At 30.2% G+C, this 20663-nt stretch overlaps 1 long non-coding RNA gene across 2 annotated transcripts; it reads right to left on the reverse strand.

Moving 5' to 3' along the window:
- Positions 1–6640: 6640 nt before the first annotated feature.
- Positions 6641–9292, reverse strand: LOC145051624 (uncharacterized). Of its 2 annotated transcripts, XR_013683739.1 has the most exons (7): positions 9190–9292; positions 8911–9110; positions 8674–8833; positions 8030–8210; positions 7302–7477; positions 7005–7080; positions 6641–6892 (listed from the first exon to the last, which is right to left on the reverse strand). It is a non-coding gene; the product is annotated as an uncharacterized LOC145051624 (long non-coding RNA). The 2 variants fall into 2 exon arrangements; XR_013683738.1 differs by having other exon boundaries at positions 6646–6892; positions 8911–9286.
- Between the last annotated feature and the right edge of the window lie 11371 nt (positions 9293–20663).

A 20663-nucleotide genomic window follows, 5' to 3' on the forward strand; every position in this document is an offset into this window, starting at 1 on the left:
TGTGCTCAAAATAACTCAATAGATTTTTTATAATGAAAAATTTTGATAGATTAAAATAAAAAGAGTTGATAAGATTTAAACAAAAAAAAGTTGTAATGTTGCAACTATAAGAAAACAAATGGGTTGATTTTTCAAAGTAAAATGCCTTTATAAAAAAAAAATGATAAAATTTTCAAATAAAATGATTTCATAAGACTTTTTAGACTTAAGATTATTAGATTTTTCAAATTAAAAAGTTGTAATGATGGATTATTCAAAAAATAAAGTGTTTTGATGAGCAAAAAACCAGGATAAATTTTCTAAAGTAAAATACCTTAATAAAAAAAAAGTTGATAGACTTTTTAGACTTGATAAAATAAAATATGAAAGTAATAATGATGAACAAACAGCAAAATGCAATGCTATAAATGTGTTAACTTTTGAAAGAAAAATGTGCTTATTTGAAGAAAACTGAAAGTACAATGCTATAGTGGGTAGGTTTTCTAAAGTAAAAAGCTTTGATATAAAAAAATGATAAATTTTTCAAAGTAAAATGCTTTGAAAGAAAATGAAATAGATTTTTCAAAATAAAATCACTAGATAAGAAAAAATTTGATGGATTTTTCAAAATAACATGCCTTGATGAGAAAACTATTATTATTTTTTCAAAGTAAAAAAAAAATGATAGATATTTCAAAGTAAAGTGACTTGATATGATAAAATACATTGATAACAAAAAACTGCAATTCTATAAATGGAATTTTTTTGAAACAAAATGTGCTAATAAGATTTTTTTGAAAGTTACAATGCTATAAACTGTAAAGATTTATACTGTATGATTTTTCAAAGGGAAATGTGCATTTAATAAGAAAACAGAAAGTATAATGCTATAACTGGTAAAATTTTCAAAGTAAAATGACAAGATAAGTAAAAAAAATGTAAAGATTTTTAATAAAATGTCTTGATAAAAAATTATTGGAAAGTAAAAATGTTATAATAGAAAAAAAATCTTAAAAAGTGCAATGCTTTAATTGCGATGATTTTTTAAAGTACAATGCTAAAATTGGTACAAAGGAAAATGTTTTTTAATAATAAAACTAAAGCTATAATGCTAAAAGTAGTAGGCTTAGATATGTAAAAGATGTAAAGTTTTTTTTTCTAAATTTGTCATAAAATAATATTTGAAATAAAAAATGTTATAAAAAAGCAATAAAATAAAATAAACTAGAAAACTGTAAAGTTATAATTGGGATGATTTTCAAAAAGAAAATGTGCATTTAGTAAAAAAAACTGAAAGTACAAAGCTATAATTTGTAAAAGTTTAAAAGTAAAAAGCCTGATATGTATAAATTTAAAGATTTTTTAATAAAAAGTGCAAAACTTTATTGGGATGATTTTACTAAAGAAAATGTGCTTTTAATAACAAAATTGAAAAAAACAGTGCTATACTTAGTAAATTTTTCAAAGTAAAACGCTTAGATAAGTAAAAAAAAATATAAAGATTTTTGTAAAAAAATGCCTTGAAAAAGAATATTTGCAAGTAAAAATGATGCAATAGTAAGAAAAACAAGAAAAACATTTAATGCTTTAATTGAGATGATTTTTTTCAAAAGAATTGTGCTTTAAAAGAAAATTGAAAGTACAACGCTATATATGGTAAAAAATTTGAAGTAAGAAGTTTGAGAATTTTTGTAAAAAATGTCTTGATAAATGAATATTTGAAAGTAAAAATGTTGTAATAGTAAAAAAAAGCTACAAAATGAGATGCTTTAATTGCTTTTTCTATGGAAATATGCTTTTAATAAGAAAACTGAAATTACCATGCTATAATTTGTATGTTTTCAAAGTAAATGCCTTAAAAAGTAAAAAAAAAATGTAAAGATTTTTGTAACAAATGTCTTGATAAAAGAATAACCGAGTATAAAAATGTTGTAATAGTAAAAAAAAAAACTAAAAAAATGCAATGCTGTAATTGGTAAGTTTTCAAAGTAAAATGCCTAGATAAGCAAAATGCAATGATAAGTAAAAAAAGTAGAGATTTTGTAAAAAAGTATTTGGTAAAATGTTTTCCAATGTAAAATGGTTTTATATAAAAAATTATAAATTTTTCAAAGTAAAATGCTTTCATAAGAAAAGAAATACTACTTTTTCAAAGTAAAGTGACTTGATACGGTTAAATGCCTTGATAGCAAAAAAGTGCAATGCTATAAATGGAAATTTTTTGAAATAAAATGCACTAATAAAGTTTTTTTTAAAGTTACAATTCTATATAGCGCAAAGATTTAATTTTATGATTTTTCAAAAGAAAAGTGCTTTTAATAAGAAACCCGAAAGTATAATGCTATAATTACTAAATTTTTCAAAGTAAAATGCCTAGATAAGTAAAAAATTGTAAAGATTTTTGTAAAAAATGTTTTGAAAAAAGATTATTTGCAATGCTATAATTGCTAAAAAAAATTAAAGTAAAATGCCTAAATAAGTTAAGAATGTGAAGATTTTTGTCAAAAAAGTCTAGATAAAATAATATTTGAAAGTAAAAATGTTGTAATAATAAATAAATAAATAAATAAAAAAATACAATGCTTTAAATGAGATGATTTTTAAAAAGAAATGTATCTTTCTCAAAAGAAATGTATCTTTCTCAAAAGAAAGATACCTAGATAAATAAATATATGTAAAGATTTTTATAAAAAATGTTTTGAAAAACAAATATTTACAAGTAAAATGATGTAATAGTAAAAAAAGTAAAAAAAGTAAAAAAAGAAAAAACGGATTGCTTAAATTGGGATAAGTTTTCAAAAGAAAAATGCTTTTTAAAACGAAACTCGAAAGTACAATTCTATATTTGCTAAATTTTAAGTAAAATACCTTAAGAAGTTAAAAATGTCAAGATTTTTGTAAAAAAAATCTTGATAAAAAATATTTGATAGTAAAGATGTTGTTATATTAAATGTAAAGATTTTTGTAAAAAAATGCCTGGATAAGAAAACAATTTAAAAATTTATATAAAAAATGTCTTTGCTAAAAGATAATTTGAAAGTAAAATTGTTGTAATAAGAAAAAAAAACTAAAAAATGCAATGCTTTAATTGGGATGATTTTTTCAAACGAAATGTACTTTTAATAAGAAAAATGAAAATACAATGCTATAATTGGTAATTTTTCAAAGTAAAATGCCCATATAAGTAAAAAAATGTAAAGATTTTTGTAAAAAAATCTCTTGATAAAAAAATATTTGCAAGTAAAAGTGATATAATAATAAAAAAAAAAACAAAAACAAAATCCAATGCTTTAATTGGGATGTTTTTTCAAACAAAATGTGCTTTTAATTACAAAACTAAAACTACAATGCTTTACTTGTTAAAGTTTTCAAAGTAAAATACCTTATGAAGTTAAAAATGCGAACATTTTTGTAAAAAAATTCTTGATAAAAGAATATTTGATAGTAGAAATGTTGTAATAATAAATGCAAAGATTTTTGTAAAAAAAAAAAAGATTTTTCTAAAAAATGCCTAGATAAGTAAAAAATGTAAAGATTTATATAAAAATGTCTTGATAAAAGAATATTTGAAAGTAAAAATGTTGTAATAGAAAAAAAAAACTAAAAAAATGCAATACTTTAATTAAGATGAATTTTTCAAACGAAATGTGCTTTTAATAAGAAAATTGAAAATACAATGTTATAATTGGTAAATTTTTCAAAGTAAAATGCTTAGATAAGTAAAAAATGTAGAGATTTATATAAAAAAAATGTCTTGATAAAAGAGTATTTAAAAGTAAAAATGTTGTAGTAGTAAAAAAAATTTTAAAAATGCAATGCTTTAATTGGAATGATTTTTCAAAAGAAATGTGTTTTTATCAAGAAAAATGAAAGTACAATGCTATAATTGGTAACTTTTCCAAGTAAAATGACTAGATAAGTAAAAAATGTAAAGATTTTTGTAAAAAATTTCTTGATAAAAGAATGTTTATAAAGTAAAAATGATATAACAGGAAAAAAACTAAACATTGCAATGTTTTAATTTGGATGACTTTTCTTAAAAGGAAATGTTTTTAATAAGGAAACTGAAGGTACAGTGCTATAATTGGTAAAGTAAAATGTCTGGAAATATATAAAAAAAATTATCGATTTTTTGATAAAATGTCTTGATAAAAGAATATTTGAAAGTAGATATGGTGTAACTGAAAAGAAAATAAACTAAAAAAAAAAAGCAATGCTTTAATTGGGATGACTTTTCAAAAGAAATGTTCTTTTAACAAGAAAACTAAAAGTACAATGCTATAATTGGTAAAATTATCAAAGTAATACGCCTATATAAGTAAAAAAATGTAAAGATTTTTGTGCTTTAGATAGAATGAATTTTCAACATATATGTGCTTTAAAAAGAAAAGAGAAAGTACAATGCTAATAACTGGTAAAATTTTCAAAATAAAATGCCTACACAAGTAAAAAAATGTAAAGATTTTTGCAAACAATGTCTTGATAAACGAATACTTGAAAGTAAAAATGTTTTAATAGTAAACAAAAAAACTAAAAAATGCCTATATAAGTGAAAATTGTATGATTTTTGTAAAAAAAATGTCTTGACAAAAAAATACAAAAATGTTGTAATAGTAAAAAAAACTAAAAAAATGCAATGCTTTAAGTAGGATGATTTAATAAAAGATATGTGTTTTTAATAAAAAAAAACTAAAAGTACAAAGCTATTATTGGTAATTTTTTCAAAGTAAAATGCCTAAAAAAATGTTCTGATAAAAGAATATTTGCAAGTAAAAATGATGTAAAAGTAAAAAAAACTAAAAAAAAATGCAATGCTTTAAGTAGGATGATTTTATAAAAGATATGTTCTTTTAATAAATGAATAAAAGTACAAAGATATAATTGGTAAATTTTTCAAACTAAAATGCCTATATAAGTAAAAAAATGCAAAAAATTTTGTAAAAAATGTCTTGAAAAAAGAATATTTGCAAGTAAAAATGATGTAATATTAATTAGAAAAAAAGTAAAAAAAATGCAATAAGAAAACTGTACAACGCTGTAATTGGTAAAATTTTCAAAGTAAAATGCCTAGATAAGTAAAAGATGTAAAGACTTTTTAATAAAATGTCTTGATAAAATAATAATTTGAAATTAAAATTGTTTTAATAGGAAAAAAAACTTAAAAATTCAATGCTATATTTGGTATTATTTTTCAAAAAAAATGTGCTTTTAAAAAGAAAACTGAAAGTACAATGCTATAACTGGTAAATTTTTCAAATTAAAATGCATACTTGTAAAACATTTATAAATTAAATTTTAATAAAATGTCTTGATCAAAATGTTTGAAAGTAACTATGTATCTAAAAAGGTGCAAAGCTTTGATTGGGATGATTTTTCAAAGTAACTGTACTTTTAATAAGAAAACTTAAAGTACAATGCTGCAATTGGTAAAATTTTCAAAGTAAACAGCCTACATAAGTGAAAAATGTAAAGATTTTTGTAAAGAAATGTCTTGATAAAAGAATATTTGAAAGTTTAAATGTTGAAATAGTAAAAAAAAACTAAAAAAATGCAATGCTTTAATTGGAATATTTTTCAAAAGAAATCTGCTTTTAATAAGAACAATGAAAGTACAGTGCTATATTTGGTAATTTTTTTCAAAGTAAAATGCCTAGATAACTAAAAATGAAAATATTTTTGAAAACAATTTCTTGATAAATGATATTTGAAAGTAAAAATGTTGTAAAAGGAAGAAAAATTAAAAAACGTAAGGCTTTAATTGGGATGATTTTTCAAAAGAAATGTTCTTTTAATAAGAAAACTGAAATTACAATGCTATAATTGATAAATTTTTCAAAGTAAAATGCCTAGAATAGATAAGTAAGAAATGTAAAGATTTTGTATAAAATGTCTTTGATAAAAGAATATTTGAAAGTAAAAATGTTGTATTGGTAAACAAAAATTAAACAAATACAATGCTTTAGATGGGATGATTTTTCAAAAAAATATGTGCTTTTAATAAAAAAAAAACTAAAAGTACAATGCTATAATTGGTAACCCTTTCAAAGTAAAATGCCTAGATAATTTAAAGATATTTTGATAAAAGAATATTTTGATTTAAAAATGTTGTAACAGGAAAAAAAACAATGCTTTAAACGGGATGATTTTTTTAAAAGAAAATGTCTTTTAATAAGAAAATTGAAAGTACAATGCTATAAACAGTAATTTTCAAAGTAAAATGCCTAGATGAGTACAAAATGTGGATAATTTTGTAAAAAATGTCTTGATAAAAGAATATTTGAAACTAAAAATGTTGTAATAGTAAAAGAAAATTTAAAAATGCAATGCTTTAATTGAGATGATTTTTCATAAGATATGTCTTGAAAAAAAAATATTTATTCTAAAAAACTGCAAAGCTTTAATTGAGATATTTATTCTAAGGAAAATGTGCTTTTAATAATAAAACTTAATACAATGCTATAATTGTTAAAAATTTCATAGTAAAATGCCCAAAGAAGAAAATAATGAAAGGACTTTTTAACAAAATGTCTTGATATGAAAATATTTGAAAGTAACAATGTTGTAAAAGAAAAAAAAACTAAAAAAAATTGCGATGATTTTCAAAGGGAAATGTGGTTTTTAATAAGAAATTTGAAAGTAACATTGTTGTTACAGAAAAGATCTAAAAAAATGCAATGTCATAATTGGGTTGATTTTTAAAGAGAAAATGTTTTTTATAAAAAACAGAATCTAAAATGCGTAGATATGAAATGCTAATCAATGTAAAGTATCATACAAAAACAAGAATGAAGAAGACACAAGAAAATATAAAGATGTTTAGTAGAACAGAGCATGCCTGGAATAAGAGCTGAAAGTATTTTGCTATCTCTCAGTAAACTTGAAGTATCAGTTTCTCCACTATAAGTGACAAGAACTAAAAACACACAACAAAATATATAGAAGTTTAGTATCACTCTCAATTGTATCTTACATTGTCAATATTGAGTTTATTCAAATTGTAAAAGATTGAAAACAGCAGAACATACCCAACACTGAAAGAGAATTCCTACATCTCAACTTAAGTGTCAAATGCCTTCAGTTTCATCTTCAAATAATTGGTGCCTGTTATAAAGAAAAAAAACTAACAAAAGATTAACTTAACCCTATAAAAACAGGACACTTCAACACACAAATACCCTAATATTAAATGGTAAAGTTAACTAATCATTTACTTTTAGTTCAATTTGTTATCCACAATAGCAACTTCCAAGATATTTTTAACCAATAATAGCAAAATATATTAGTAAGCAAAGTGCAAGTACATTCCTATTAATAAAATATACCTTTTGCTTTTGAGAGGCGGCATTAGAACTGAACACGAGTTTTCCCTGAGTTTGGTGGGAGCTAGAACCGGTAGGAGGCGGCAGTGGCACACCTCCGCCAGTTGTTTTCCATTGGAGGCGGAAGTGGTGGAAACAGGAGGTGGTTGGTATTTTAAACAGGTTGAATTTTGCTTCCTCTGCTTGCAAAAGGATAAAAGGGAAAACAAAAGGAATGGTAATTACTCACATATAAAATTATGGATGAATTGCAGTTAAATATCAATTTACTTTACTGTTTTAAAAATTAATATAGACAATCTACTCTATTTCTCTTTACCCACGAGATAGCAATATACTTAACAGCACTTTACCTATAACAGCCAACCTACTTACATACTTTTACCAAAATGTGGCCCAAAATAGCAATCTACTTACATTTTTATTTACTGATAATCGCAATATATGTAACAAAAGTGCATTGTCAATATTGTTATCAAAGTGAAAGTAGGATGCTACTATAGGTAAAAATATATGAAAGGATTGCTTTTTATGGATAAAGAAACCTAAGCATGTTGCCATTATGAGAAAAAGTACATAAGTACATTGCTTATATGCATAAAAAATGAAGTACAATGCCTATATTGATAAAATAAAAAAGTATAGCATGTTACTTCCTACATTTTTCCCTAAAATCATCAGATAACATAAGATCAAATTTATAAAACTGCTTGAAAACATGCAAGTAATACCTTGGTCAGGTGGCAAGGATGATAGGGGTGGGGCCTCTTTGGTTCCTTGTAATCAAGACCACAATCGGTTTCAATGATGGTTATTGGATTTGAAGGCTTTGATTCAATGATATCAATGTAGTATTTCTTGTTGTTATATCCCACAATGATCCTAACAACAATCCAAAGTGTTGTCTCTAATCTGCATTGAAAACAGGAAAATATTAGGGGCATTTTGGTCCGTAGAATGTCTTTTTTAGGAATGAAAGCTGTCAATGAAAATAAGAAATTCAGGAAATCAGAATTGTAATCTGTCACATTTTTTGTTTCGTATCATTCTTCAATTTAGGGTTGCAAATAGGAGGGAATGAAGGCTTAAATTTGGGATTGTAGTCGAGTAGTATAGCCTTATTAGTATTAGTTACTCTTTGTTTAACATCAAAGCTCAAGAATGCAAACAGAACACCAAAAAGTAAACATAACCAGGAAACAACAAGAGGGTTAGTTATATTTGGTGATCGATTTTTCACACTAAATCAAAGTGCATAGCTGAAATCGGAGTAATTCCATTCAGAATCCAAGATTACGCACACCTTAATATCATATGATTAATTACAAAAATAATATATAAATAAATAAATCAAAGAAGGGAGAAACAATGTTACCGAGTAAGCAAGTGTGAATGATTCGAATTGTTGCAGGAGATTTGGAGAGCGGAAAGGTTTGTGGAAAAGAGAAATTGTGGTTGGAGTTGGATAGAAATAGGTTTTGGGGAAGACACAAAGGCAAAAACGCGTCGGGGTCGTAGTGTGGATCACACATCTCCTAAACCAAAACCAGAAGAATTCCGTTAGAGGATTATTTCGTTTCTATTAACTTGTTTAGAGAACGGATAAAAATACCTGAAGAAAAAATGCAGAGCATGAAAGAAGAACAGCTAAGAACGCTTGCTCTCCGACATCATCGTCTGTTCCACTGTCGCCAATTTCTAGAGATTAGTTCTGTTTTGGAAGTGGCATTATTTACTGGAACCGGAGAAAACGACTAAAATCTAAGTGTTCCTTTCAGAACCCAAGAATCTACATATAGTGTGTTTAAAACCCTACAAAAACGCATATGTATTTTCGATGAAGAGAAAGAAAACGACTAAGAGCATACCAAGAACGAGGAAAACGATTAACCTCGTAATTTGATGAAAACAAAGGTGGATACGAGAGATCAGGAAGAAGAAATATGAAGACCGAAGAGTACAAGAGCCTGGCGCTCTTTTGTAGTCAAACGAACCGTTTATGGAAGATCATGATTTTAATTAAGAATTGGCATTAAATAACTTGAAAATATGGAAAGTTTAGTTAAACCGACATTCCAAATTTTGCATCTATTTCGTATTAGGGTTCCTTCATATTATTAAGGGAATTTGACTTATTAAGGTAATTAAGTATTTCAAATGTTCACATATGGGTAATATTGTTTTTTTTTGTACTCATTTACCCAACTAACTTATTTCAGCCGTTCAAAAATAACCAACATTACCGGCTATTGTAGGTTTTGGGTGATGTGGCATCTACGTGGCTTGTACGCTACAATAGTCATCACCTACGTGGCATTGAGAATTGTTTACATTATAAGAAGGGTGAGATACGACAGCTTATTAATTAAAACCCTAGATCGATCGATGGCATCTTCTTCCTCATCCTTTTCTTCCAAACGACAAGACGAATTGCAATCGGATCATCCATGTGATTGCGATTTGCCATCTCGTGTGAAGACATCAAGAACCCCAGACAATCCTGGAAGGAAATTCAGAGTTTGTCAAAACTCACTGGTAATTCATACTTTTTATTTCTTCTTCATCCTTCAATTTAACATGTTTTATAAATTTCTTGAAGAATGGAAAAACTCCAAGCTGTAAATTTTGGCAATGGTTGGATGAGGATGAAGGGAGGAAAGATGGAAGAGGGCATTACAGGATGAAAGCAGAAGAAAGCTGCAATCTTACCTTGAAAATTTGTACATTGGAGAATGAAATCAGCATATGCAGGATGAAGATTGAAGAAGAGAAGAACAGGAATAAACAAGAACTTGACAAAGTCAACTGGAAATTGTTTACCCATAGACTTGCATTAATTTTCTTGTTTCTCTTGTATGTCAAAATGCTGTTTTAAATTATGTATTATGATGTAGTATGACTAAATTATGTATGCTTTTGTGATGTTTTCAATGAAAAAGCTTATATTCTATCATTGGAATGGAATAGTATATTGTAATGGAATGGGTATTAAACTTGGTAGTATAAAAGATAGTAATAAACATTGTTATGATTGTAATGGAATGGGTATTAAACTTGGTAGTATAAAAGATAGTAATAAACATTGTTATGGAATTGAATCATTGTAATTGAATCATTGGAATGGTAGTGTACAAAACTTGTAATGTTATTGTTAATCACTGGAATTGAATTGTTCAAACAATGTAATGGAATTATGATTACACTGTAAAGGAATTGTGATTACAGTTGATATTCTAAAAGTTGGTAATAAATTATAAATAATACAAATGGTATTAGAAAGATGTGCAAAAGATGGTAATGTATTATAGACATTCCAGGGAACATTGACTTCAAAAGATGTGACAAAAGTTTTACATAACATAGTTAAACATTCATTACACCCAAAAGATGTGCAAAAAGTTAAGCTATTCCAACTAGTTTTCAAAAGATGTGCCAAAAGATTCTAAAGTTAAAAGATGTCAGTCAAAGATGCCAAAAATATTAACAACAGTACAATAAGCCAAAAGTTAATCCAACTCATACGGATTGTCATCACTACTGCCCTGTTTTCCCTCCCACATCTTTCTTATCTTTAGTTTTGTAATTCTTTCTGAAGGTTTCCTTGCCCTCTTTCCCACTACAACTTGAAAAGCTGGTATTTCCACTTGATCTTGAACTACAATTTGGTTAGCATCTTCAACTTGAACTTGCACTTCAGGTTCAACTTCAGCTTGAACTGCAAGGTGAACTTCAACTTGGTTAGCATCATGAACTTCAGGATGATTTTCAGGTTCAACTTCAGCTTGCACTTCATCTTGAACTTCATGTTGCACTCCATCTTGGACTTCAGGTTCTACTCCATCTTCAACTTCAGGTTGCACATCATCTTCAAATTCAATATCAAAAGAGTCAACATCACTTTCAGGTTCTATTTCAACTTCACTTTCACTGTCAATATCAACTTCATGTGCCAATACAACCTTCACTTTATCTGTTTTGTATTACTTGAAAAGTTAAGTTATGCCAAATATGTTAATTTATACAAGTTATATATAAATAAATATATCAAACATACCAGCTTTCTTGGATTTCTTTTTCTTTGAACTTGCATTTGATGATTCCCCAATTGGTTTTTGAGGACAAGTTGTTTTATTATGCCCACTTTCCCTACATATGCTGCATTTCATCACACTACCTCTTTTTGTGATTGAATGCTTTTTTCCTTGGTTTTCCCTCTCAATCTGATCCCTTTTCCTTTTTGTTGATGGTCTTCCTGGTAGCCTTCTCCTTTTGGGGGGCAATGGGTTGATGTAGTCTACATGAGGCCACATGTCACTACCATTTAGTGGGTTAATGGTATACCTGTAACAGTTTAGGTACATTGATGTGGTAAACCATGGTGACACATACTCCTCTACATCCCTGTTGAGGCTTGCAATGCAAGCATACCCATGCACACAAGGGTAACCTGTTAACTGCCAAGTTCTGCAAGCACATGTCCTGCTACCAATATCCACAACATATGCATCATACCCAAGTCTGACTTCATACTGTTGATAACTAGATGGTATTACTTTCCAAAACCTGTGTATATACACATGTTTAAAGACAAACAAACATATATAAGGACAAACATGTTTAAAGACAAACATATATAAGGACAAACAGTTTTAAGCACTTACCTTTGAAGATCCTTAAGCTTGGACAACTTCAGCCTAATGGTAGGACATATGGTTAAATCCCAAGATTGCCCCTTAATCTTCTGTCTATAAAGCCTCTCCATCACATAAATTCGAATTTCTTCTAACATGGTGATTAGTGGTCTCTTCCTAGCAACTTCAATCACAGAGTTGAAACTCTCAGATATACCATTTTCATATGCATCACAAGCCCTATCAGTCTGAAAAAATGCTTTACTCCAAGTTTTAGGGTCCCTTTCCATCAAATGGTCATAAGCTAGTGGCTCTAATTTCTTGATTTCATTCATGTGTTGTTCAAATTTTGCAGGGGTAGTAGCTGCAGCAGCATACCAGAAAAGCTTTCTAAACACTTGGCCCTTAAACCTTTTCAGGAAGTTAGCACATATGTGCCTAGCACATTGCCTATGCTCTGCTGCTGGGACCCTTTCCTTCACAGCCTCAAGTAATCCCTATTAGCAATAGACACAAAATTTAAACAACAAAAACATAACATAAGCTAAAATAAAGATGAAAATAATAGAAATTTATTACTTTGTGTTGGTCTGATATCAAGGTTAGTCCATGCCCAACTCCCATTCCAAGGTCCTGAATTAGAAGGTCAATAAACCACTTCCATGTTTCTTTACTTTCCACTGATACGACAGCCCAAGCAATGGGATATATATATGGTTATTTGCATCTCTACCTATAGCAGAGAGCAACTGACCTCTGCATATGCCCTTTAGGAAGCAACCATCTAGTCCAATTACCCTCCTACAACCTTCAATCCATCCATCCTTCAGTCCCTTGAAACATACATAAAACTTTGAGAAATATGTGGTTCCATCAAGCATGACATCTACATCCATCTTCACTGTTGATCCAGGGTTAGTCCTTCTTATCTCTTCTCCATAGCTCCATGTTTTTGCATAATGCTCTTTCAAAGTACCCTCTATCTCCTGAAATGCATACTTCCTTGCATTTCTGCATTGACCAACACTTGCAATCAAATTAAATTTCTTGCTGACTTTAGCTTTCAACTTCCTTATACTCATCTTTGGTTTCTGAAGTATATGATTCATGAAATGCTTTGCTATCCATTTATAGGTAACAATGGACCCAAATTTGAACACTCTTGCACAATTATGCATACCATTCAGAGATTTAATCTGGAATGATTTTTCACTGCTCATCCAGGTTGCCCATAACCTAAAAGGACAACCTTTACCCTGTTTATTTGTCTTACCTTTACAACATTTTACCAATAACCTTTCATGATCACTTTTCTCATACCATAAATCATATCCATTTTTTACTGCATAGTTGGTGATACACAACTTCAATTCCAATGGATTAGAAAACTTCATACCCAAAACTGGCACCATTTGCTCCCATTCTTGATTCTCATTATGGACAGGGAACACAACATCCTTAAGTTTCCCATTGTTTGCTTCCTCTTCATCATCATCACTAATATGCCCTGAAAGTTTGTCCAAGAATGGGTCTCCAACAGTTTTATCAAAAGTATGTTCCTCTTCATCATCCCATTCATGTTCATATTCCATTGTCATTGAAACTTCAGAATCCTTGTCATCCTCTTCATCCATATAATCTGACTCATACCCTTTACCATCTGCTAAGAACTCGTTATCAGCCCAATCAAGAATTGGTTCATTTCGGTGGTCAATGTACACATCTAACTTACTCTCAAGACTATCACTCTCCAGACTATAAACAGTTTCCACAAACTCCCAATAATCAGCATCACTGTCGATTCTTCTAATACCCTCACACAAGCTTTCCTTTCTCACACAGTAGTAGACATTATCACATGCTCCATTTGTTAATTTCGTAAGCCACAAAAGAAACTCTTTATACGTAAATCCCCCAAAATCCACATCACGTACATTTGTTTTTACGGGGTCTAAGTACACCAATGGGTTTGGCGAAAAGAATCCATTGTAATGAAAATCTACAGATATATACATACCTGTAGATGAGGATGCCATGCTAGCAGTCGACTACAATTCCAACTTCAATTCCAAGCCCTAATCGTCGATTTGATGTATCGATTGATTTCTCACAGAAGAATGTAATCGAGGTGTGTTAGCTGACGATGACGAACCCTAATTAAATGAGAAAGGGGTGTAATAGACACGTAACATTCCACGTAAGCTTTTAAACCGAGCTAAATCAATGTTACCGGCTAAAACAGGTAATAGCCGGTAATGTTGGTTATTTTTAAACGGATGAAACAAGTTAGTTGGGTAAATGAGTACAAAAAAAACAATATTACCCATATGTGAACATTTGAAATACTTAATTACCTTAATAAGTCAAATTCCCTATTATTAACCAGCCAAATTGCTCTTACGAGTACCGAGAGTATCTTTTAGTATCTAATATAATCATGATTGAGAAATTAAATATTTTCTTATTTTGTTCCTATATCTTCCTATCTATTTTAGATTGTCACAATATCTTTTACTTTTTGTTCCTAATATTTTCCTATCTATTTTAGATGGTGACAAGTGTTTAAATTTGATTAGGATGTTAAATTTGTACACATCTCATCATCTTAAATAGATAGGAAAAAAAAATATGAAGATTTTTAATTTCTCATAATCATATTGGTCGTTCAAATTAATTGTTTAAAATGTTCTTTTACCAATAATCATTATTTTTTATTATAGCTCTTTTTTTTAAAAAAAACTGCAAAATTGTTCATCTTATTTGTAATTTTTTTTACTAAGGTCCAAAATAGTTTCAAATTGCAAAAATTGTCCTTATTTATGAGTTTTTCATTATGGAATTATCTGTTTTCTTCAACATGTGCCCCTCATATGAGGCTAGTTTTGTCTTTTCTTCTTGAGGAACCAATTTCACAAGTAAATGTTTGAATTTCAGCTATTAAATGTCGTCTTCCGAACCTGAGTGTTATTTCAAACCCACGACCAAGAAGATAGTGCTATGCTACTATGTAAATTTTGTTGTTGAAAGAAAAAACAAAATCCAACAATGAAGTTGCCTAATTAATGCTTATATTTGCTCACATGTCTTATAGTATTTTTGGGATGAAGCAAATACAAGTACATGCTTTACACATAATTGGTCTTTGATCGATTGTAAATTAAATGTTACTATTTATGAAGCCATGAACAAATGAAAACCAAATGTTAAATTATTTCATATTCTTGGTCAGTGGCGAATCTAGAACCAAAATTCACGTGGTTCCTTATTTAAGTGAAACCGAAGAAATGAAAGATTAAACAAAATAGGATCGGGTCAGGTCATATATCTTAAAATATTTAAACATAAACTCAAATTTTATATTAAAGTTCCCACAATTATAGTCATTTTCATTATTTTATCTAAATCAAAGGCGATCTTGTTACCTACATATCTCGAAGTCGGAGATGTTGTTGATAGGCGACGTTTCACAAAATATAGTTATGTTAATTTTTTTTCTTCATTTAAGTTTAAATAGACGAGGCTATTACCAATTGATTAAGATTTAAGTGGAATGTGACATTAGACTATTTTAAATGGATTGAGATATAAGATATGACTTCAAATGGTTTGACACATTTGTTTTCTAGACATTATTAGGTAGGTCCTTATAATTTGTAAGGTAGGTCTCCAATTTTTTTATATATAATATATAATAGATTTTAAAATGTTAGTAAAATGTTAGGTGGGTCCTAGGACCCACCTTCAATACACATGCCTTCGGTTGTTGATGCTTCATAAAGAATAATAAAGATAACTTAGGAAAGTTTGAATGTAAATCAGAAAGATGGGTCTTCTTAGTCTACTATTTCACTTCTGCATCTTTTCTCAAAATCCCACTTAACCTATTTATGTTACTAGATTTATGATTGATCGTGATTTACTTTTTGTTCATCCTTACGATTATGAAACTCTAATTACTCCAAATGTTCATATATTAAATACTTTGCCTAAAACAAACACAAGAGTACATCTTTCGGTTCACAATAAATCCAACAAGAGCTGTCAAATCAATCATTCCCAATAATCATCAAGTTAAGGGGAAACTACCATCTCCCGGTTCACATATGTACATTCATAGAACATCTGTCCAACACATCTCAGGTCCATCTAAAGCATTTATTTAGCTAGAACATACGCTTATTCGACCATTACGGGACATAGTGCGAGTGTATTTTGGGTGATGGCCTTGTCAAAGCTTAGGGTGACATTTATGTTATTACGTTTTAAACATCACTTATTTGACTTTTAGGTTACTTTAAGTTCCTGATTCTTTTTGGGTCATGGCTACATTTTTATATTTTGTAATTTTGTGATATGCTTCATTATCTATACACAACCATGTGAGTTTCACCACAAGTTTTATGTTATTTAATTATGAGGGTGTGGGTAGATTGGTATCACGGTGGAGTGTTGTAGGTTCATTGGTATCACAGTGGAGGTTGAGGGCAACAATGCCTAAATATCAACATATAAAGTTTATTATGGGTGGGAAATAATAAGGTACATGACTCGTGTGTTTTTCTAAAGGATTCACATGGCCCACAATATCTATGGATATAAAACTACAAACGAGAATAAAAAAAAGTTTAAAATTGGTTACAGATGATGATGTGTTGAACTTTAATTTAAATATAATCTATTTTATTTCAGGCAATATATATATATATATATATATATATATATATATATATATATATATATATATATATAGGGTTAGGTTATAATGTGGATGGAGAACTATTGCGCGGATGTATGGACAGTGTTATTCTATAAGATTTACTAATAGAATAGGTTGTTTAGTAATGTAAATGCGTCCAATCTCACAAAACTATTGTCATTTTCATACATTCTCACTATTTTTATTCATTTTTGTTCTCACGCATCGTTTTTCACTCATTTTCATTCTTACAGAATACGACTCAATAAACAATCCGACAACAGTCTGACAGAAAGAGAATAATAAAAAGAAATATAATAACCTTGTAGATAGTTTAATTAGTGAGAATGTGTGATAAAGACAATAGTAACAAAAATAACGTCTCCCTCAAGTCCTCACCACCACCTCTCTTTCTCTCTACAACTAATTGGACGATCGACCGACACTGCCGCCTCTCTTTCTCTCTACGAATAATCTAATGATCTCTTACACTTCCATCCTTCACGCTCTCACCATCAATGGGCTCACCTATAACCAATTCTAAATTGGAGAAGAGATTCTGAATCCGAAATATTTTGTTCAATCTATAATCGATTATGAACAAAATTCCTAATTCAATTATGCTTCCGGATTGATTTGTTCCTCCGATATCAAGTTTTGATAATGATCGAGGCAGGAAATTGGATCTCAAAAAAGTTATTTGTGATCGGTACATGTGATTCAATAAACTCAACAACAATACGATGTTTCAGATTTTGTGATTTCCAAATGCTTTCACCTTCACCGTCAATAGATCTGTTAGATCTACAGTGTCCTCTTCGTTAATCATGGTAATTCCCCAAAATCGTTTGACCTAATTAGTATAGGTGTTTTAGATCATCGTTCATCTTTATCGTTTTTCTAATGCATGTATTATGTTTTTTTTATGAAACTAATACATCAATTTTTGAGTTAATTGTTCCAGAGTTGCTTTTTAAACGTCATTTCCTTATTTCATGTCCTGAGTATTATGTTTCAGTTATCTTCACTCTTAGGGGCTGTTTGGCAGGATCTGAATTTTTAAGAGGTCTGAATTTCTAAGAGGGTAAATTTTTAAGATCTGAATTTTCAAATGTTGTTTGGTTGGAACCTCTGAATTACAGTGCTGAATTATAAAAATGATTATTTTACCCTTCTATTTTATTTTGCGCTTAATGTAATGATTTTTTTTATAAAATAACCAAATCAACTTTTTTTATAAACACTATATAAAATCCAGATTAAACATAATTGAAAATTAATATTAATCCAAATCAAACATAACACTATCAACAATAAATTTCAACATATCAGCACATAATAACAAGATCAGCAACAGATTTCAACAAATGAAAAAAATCAGCAACTTATAATAGCAGTTAGGAACACATTTTCTATAAAAATTCTATCTGAAGAATCAGTTGAACTTCTATAAAAAATTTCTGAAGAACCAGTCCTGTCATGTATATTCTTCATTGCCTAACCATGAGCTGCACCACAAATCAATGGAAACATGAGGAAGGAAGCACCAATCAAGTATGCATCAAAATAATTATACCTAATTACATCTACTGTTCATTGATTTCCTATATGATAAAAGCAAAATTAATACCTATGAAAAGAAAAAAAAAATGCAGAAAAACATAAAAACGGGAATGAATTTCAAAAGTCGATTTTTAGACATAATTTTCAGCATAGATTCTTTAAAATCTCGATTTCAAACAATTTTCAGGTTTCGATTTCGATTTCAATAACTAGATTATGAGAAAACCAATTTCAAAACTCGATTATGAGAAAATCGATTTCAAAATTGGAGAATGAAAAACACACCAACAGAGAAAGACCGGAGGAAGGCAATGATCGGTGGTGGTTGTTGGGGAAATCCATTACATGAACTCAATTTCATAAAATTTGGGAGTGATAGAATTTCAGCGATTGGAGAAGAACGAAAGCCATACTTGATGCCTTGCTGTCGGACCGAGGGTCTAGGACGGTGGCATCGGAGGTCTCGTGTAACAACATAAATTTTCAAACAAAATTTTCATTTAAAAATCGCATACTTTTCATAACATATTGTATAAAAATCTCGTTTATTCAAATTACAAAACATAACTCCATTAATAATCCATGATCCTCATAACTCTTTCTCTGGTGTGTACAATCAAGCCGATGCCCTCCCGCGATCCTGAGAAACCTGAAACACATAACACATTACACGGTAAGCACAAAGCTTAGTGAGTTCCCCAAAATACCACATACAACACATAAGCCACTGGAGGCTATAACTCGGTATGACCCTCCGGTCAATGTGTCTCAGCGGGACCCTCCAGTCCCGTAGCTCGTTGGACCCTCAAGTCCGGTCTAGCTCGTTGGACCCTCAGGTCCGGTCTAGCTCGTTGGACCCTCTGGTTCGGTCTGATCGAGGATCCTCTGGCCTCATGAGTCGTTGGACCCTATGGTCCGGTCTATATAACACATAACATACATATAACACAATGCACATAAATCTCAAACATACACATACACATAAGACCCTCCGGTCTGCACATAGATACCACTCTAGGTAATGTATACTGAGAAGACTCACCTCGGGTAAACTCGGATGATCTCGAACCCGAAACACTGATCTAGCCTCCACCTAATCACATACAGAAATTACCTCTAATTAACAATGGCTCTCAAAGGTTAGACTATTCCCTTCCCATGCTCTCTCTCTCTCTCTCTCTCAGATGGGTAAAAGACCATTCTACCCTTCCTGACCTCTTTCACTCATTTTGACCAAACCCTAAGGTCAACAAAAGTCAACTCTAGTTTTGACCAGACTCGTCGAGTGCACTCGGGAGACTCGTCGAGTCCATTCGATTCATGACAACTCCACCAAGCTCCAACTCGGCGAGCTAACCCCTAACTCGTCGGATCACCACCTGACTCAGATCATCGGGACAAAACCCTGGCTACTCGTCGAGTCAGCGGCTCAACTCGGCGAGTCTATTCAGACTCTTTTGCATTCAGACCATTTTAGTGCAAGATATTTTCCCAAACTTCAGATCTATGCTCACAAGGCTCATTAATCACGTAAAGGTTCAATCTTTATGATCATGCATTGCACATCTAGCTCTAACTGACAAAATAACCCTCATAATGGTGTTTTAGGCTCAATACTCTTATGTGACTGCATAAAGCTGGGATCATGGGACTCTATGGACCTCTCAAGGTCCAGATCTGATGTCTATGCCTCAAGGGGTCTTCACTTTCATCATAACTCAGCTTAAAAGAGGGTAAAGAAACCCTAAATTCATGAGATCTACTAACCATACGAAAACAGGTGGAGATTTATACCTTAAACAACAACTTTGAATGGAATAGTAGTACATCTGAGCCCTTCCAACAATTTAGCTTGAACATTCTCTTTCTTCCTTGCAAGAATGCACCCAAAATGATGAAAAATAGCTCCCTCTTTCTCTCTATGCTCTCTGGATCAATTAGGGTCTCTCAAGGGAAGTGTGGCCGCAAATGAAGGCCATAAGGGCCTTTAAATAGGTCACAAACCCGGACAATTAGGGTTTTTCTCAGCAGCGCTGACTCGGCGAGTCAGATACCTGACTCGTCGAGTCCATTCATTAACACGTCACCAAAACGCGACCCTACTTGACGAGTTAAGGCATCAACTCGTCGAGTCATTCCTCGTATCTCGAAATGAATACTCAAAAATATTATCCCTGGAAATCCGGATGTTACATCTCGTGTCGGCGGTGTACAATGAGTTCGACCGAGAGGATTGGCATGGAGACGTTGAAGAGGGCAGAGGAAAGAAGAGGGAGGAATTCTTCGGTAGCGAGAAGAGAATGAACAGAGGCAGTATGGTAGGGTTGGGGCATAAAGGGAAACACGTCTTTTTTTTTTTCTTTCAGATGTGGCCTAGAGTCTGACCGAATAAGAGGTTATTTTAAGATTAAGATGCAAAAGTAAGAGATAAACAAACACACTTAATTGGATGGATTCATACATGCTTATTTTTAA

This window comes from Lactuca serriola, chromosome 5 (assembly GCF_051521515.1).
Source record: "Lactuca serriola cultivar US96UC23 chromosome 5, Lser_US96UC23_V15, whole genome shotgun sequence".
Classification (NCBI taxonomy): domain Eukaryota; kingdom Viridiplantae; phylum Streptophyta; class Magnoliopsida; order Asterales; family Asteraceae; genus Lactuca; species Lactuca serriola.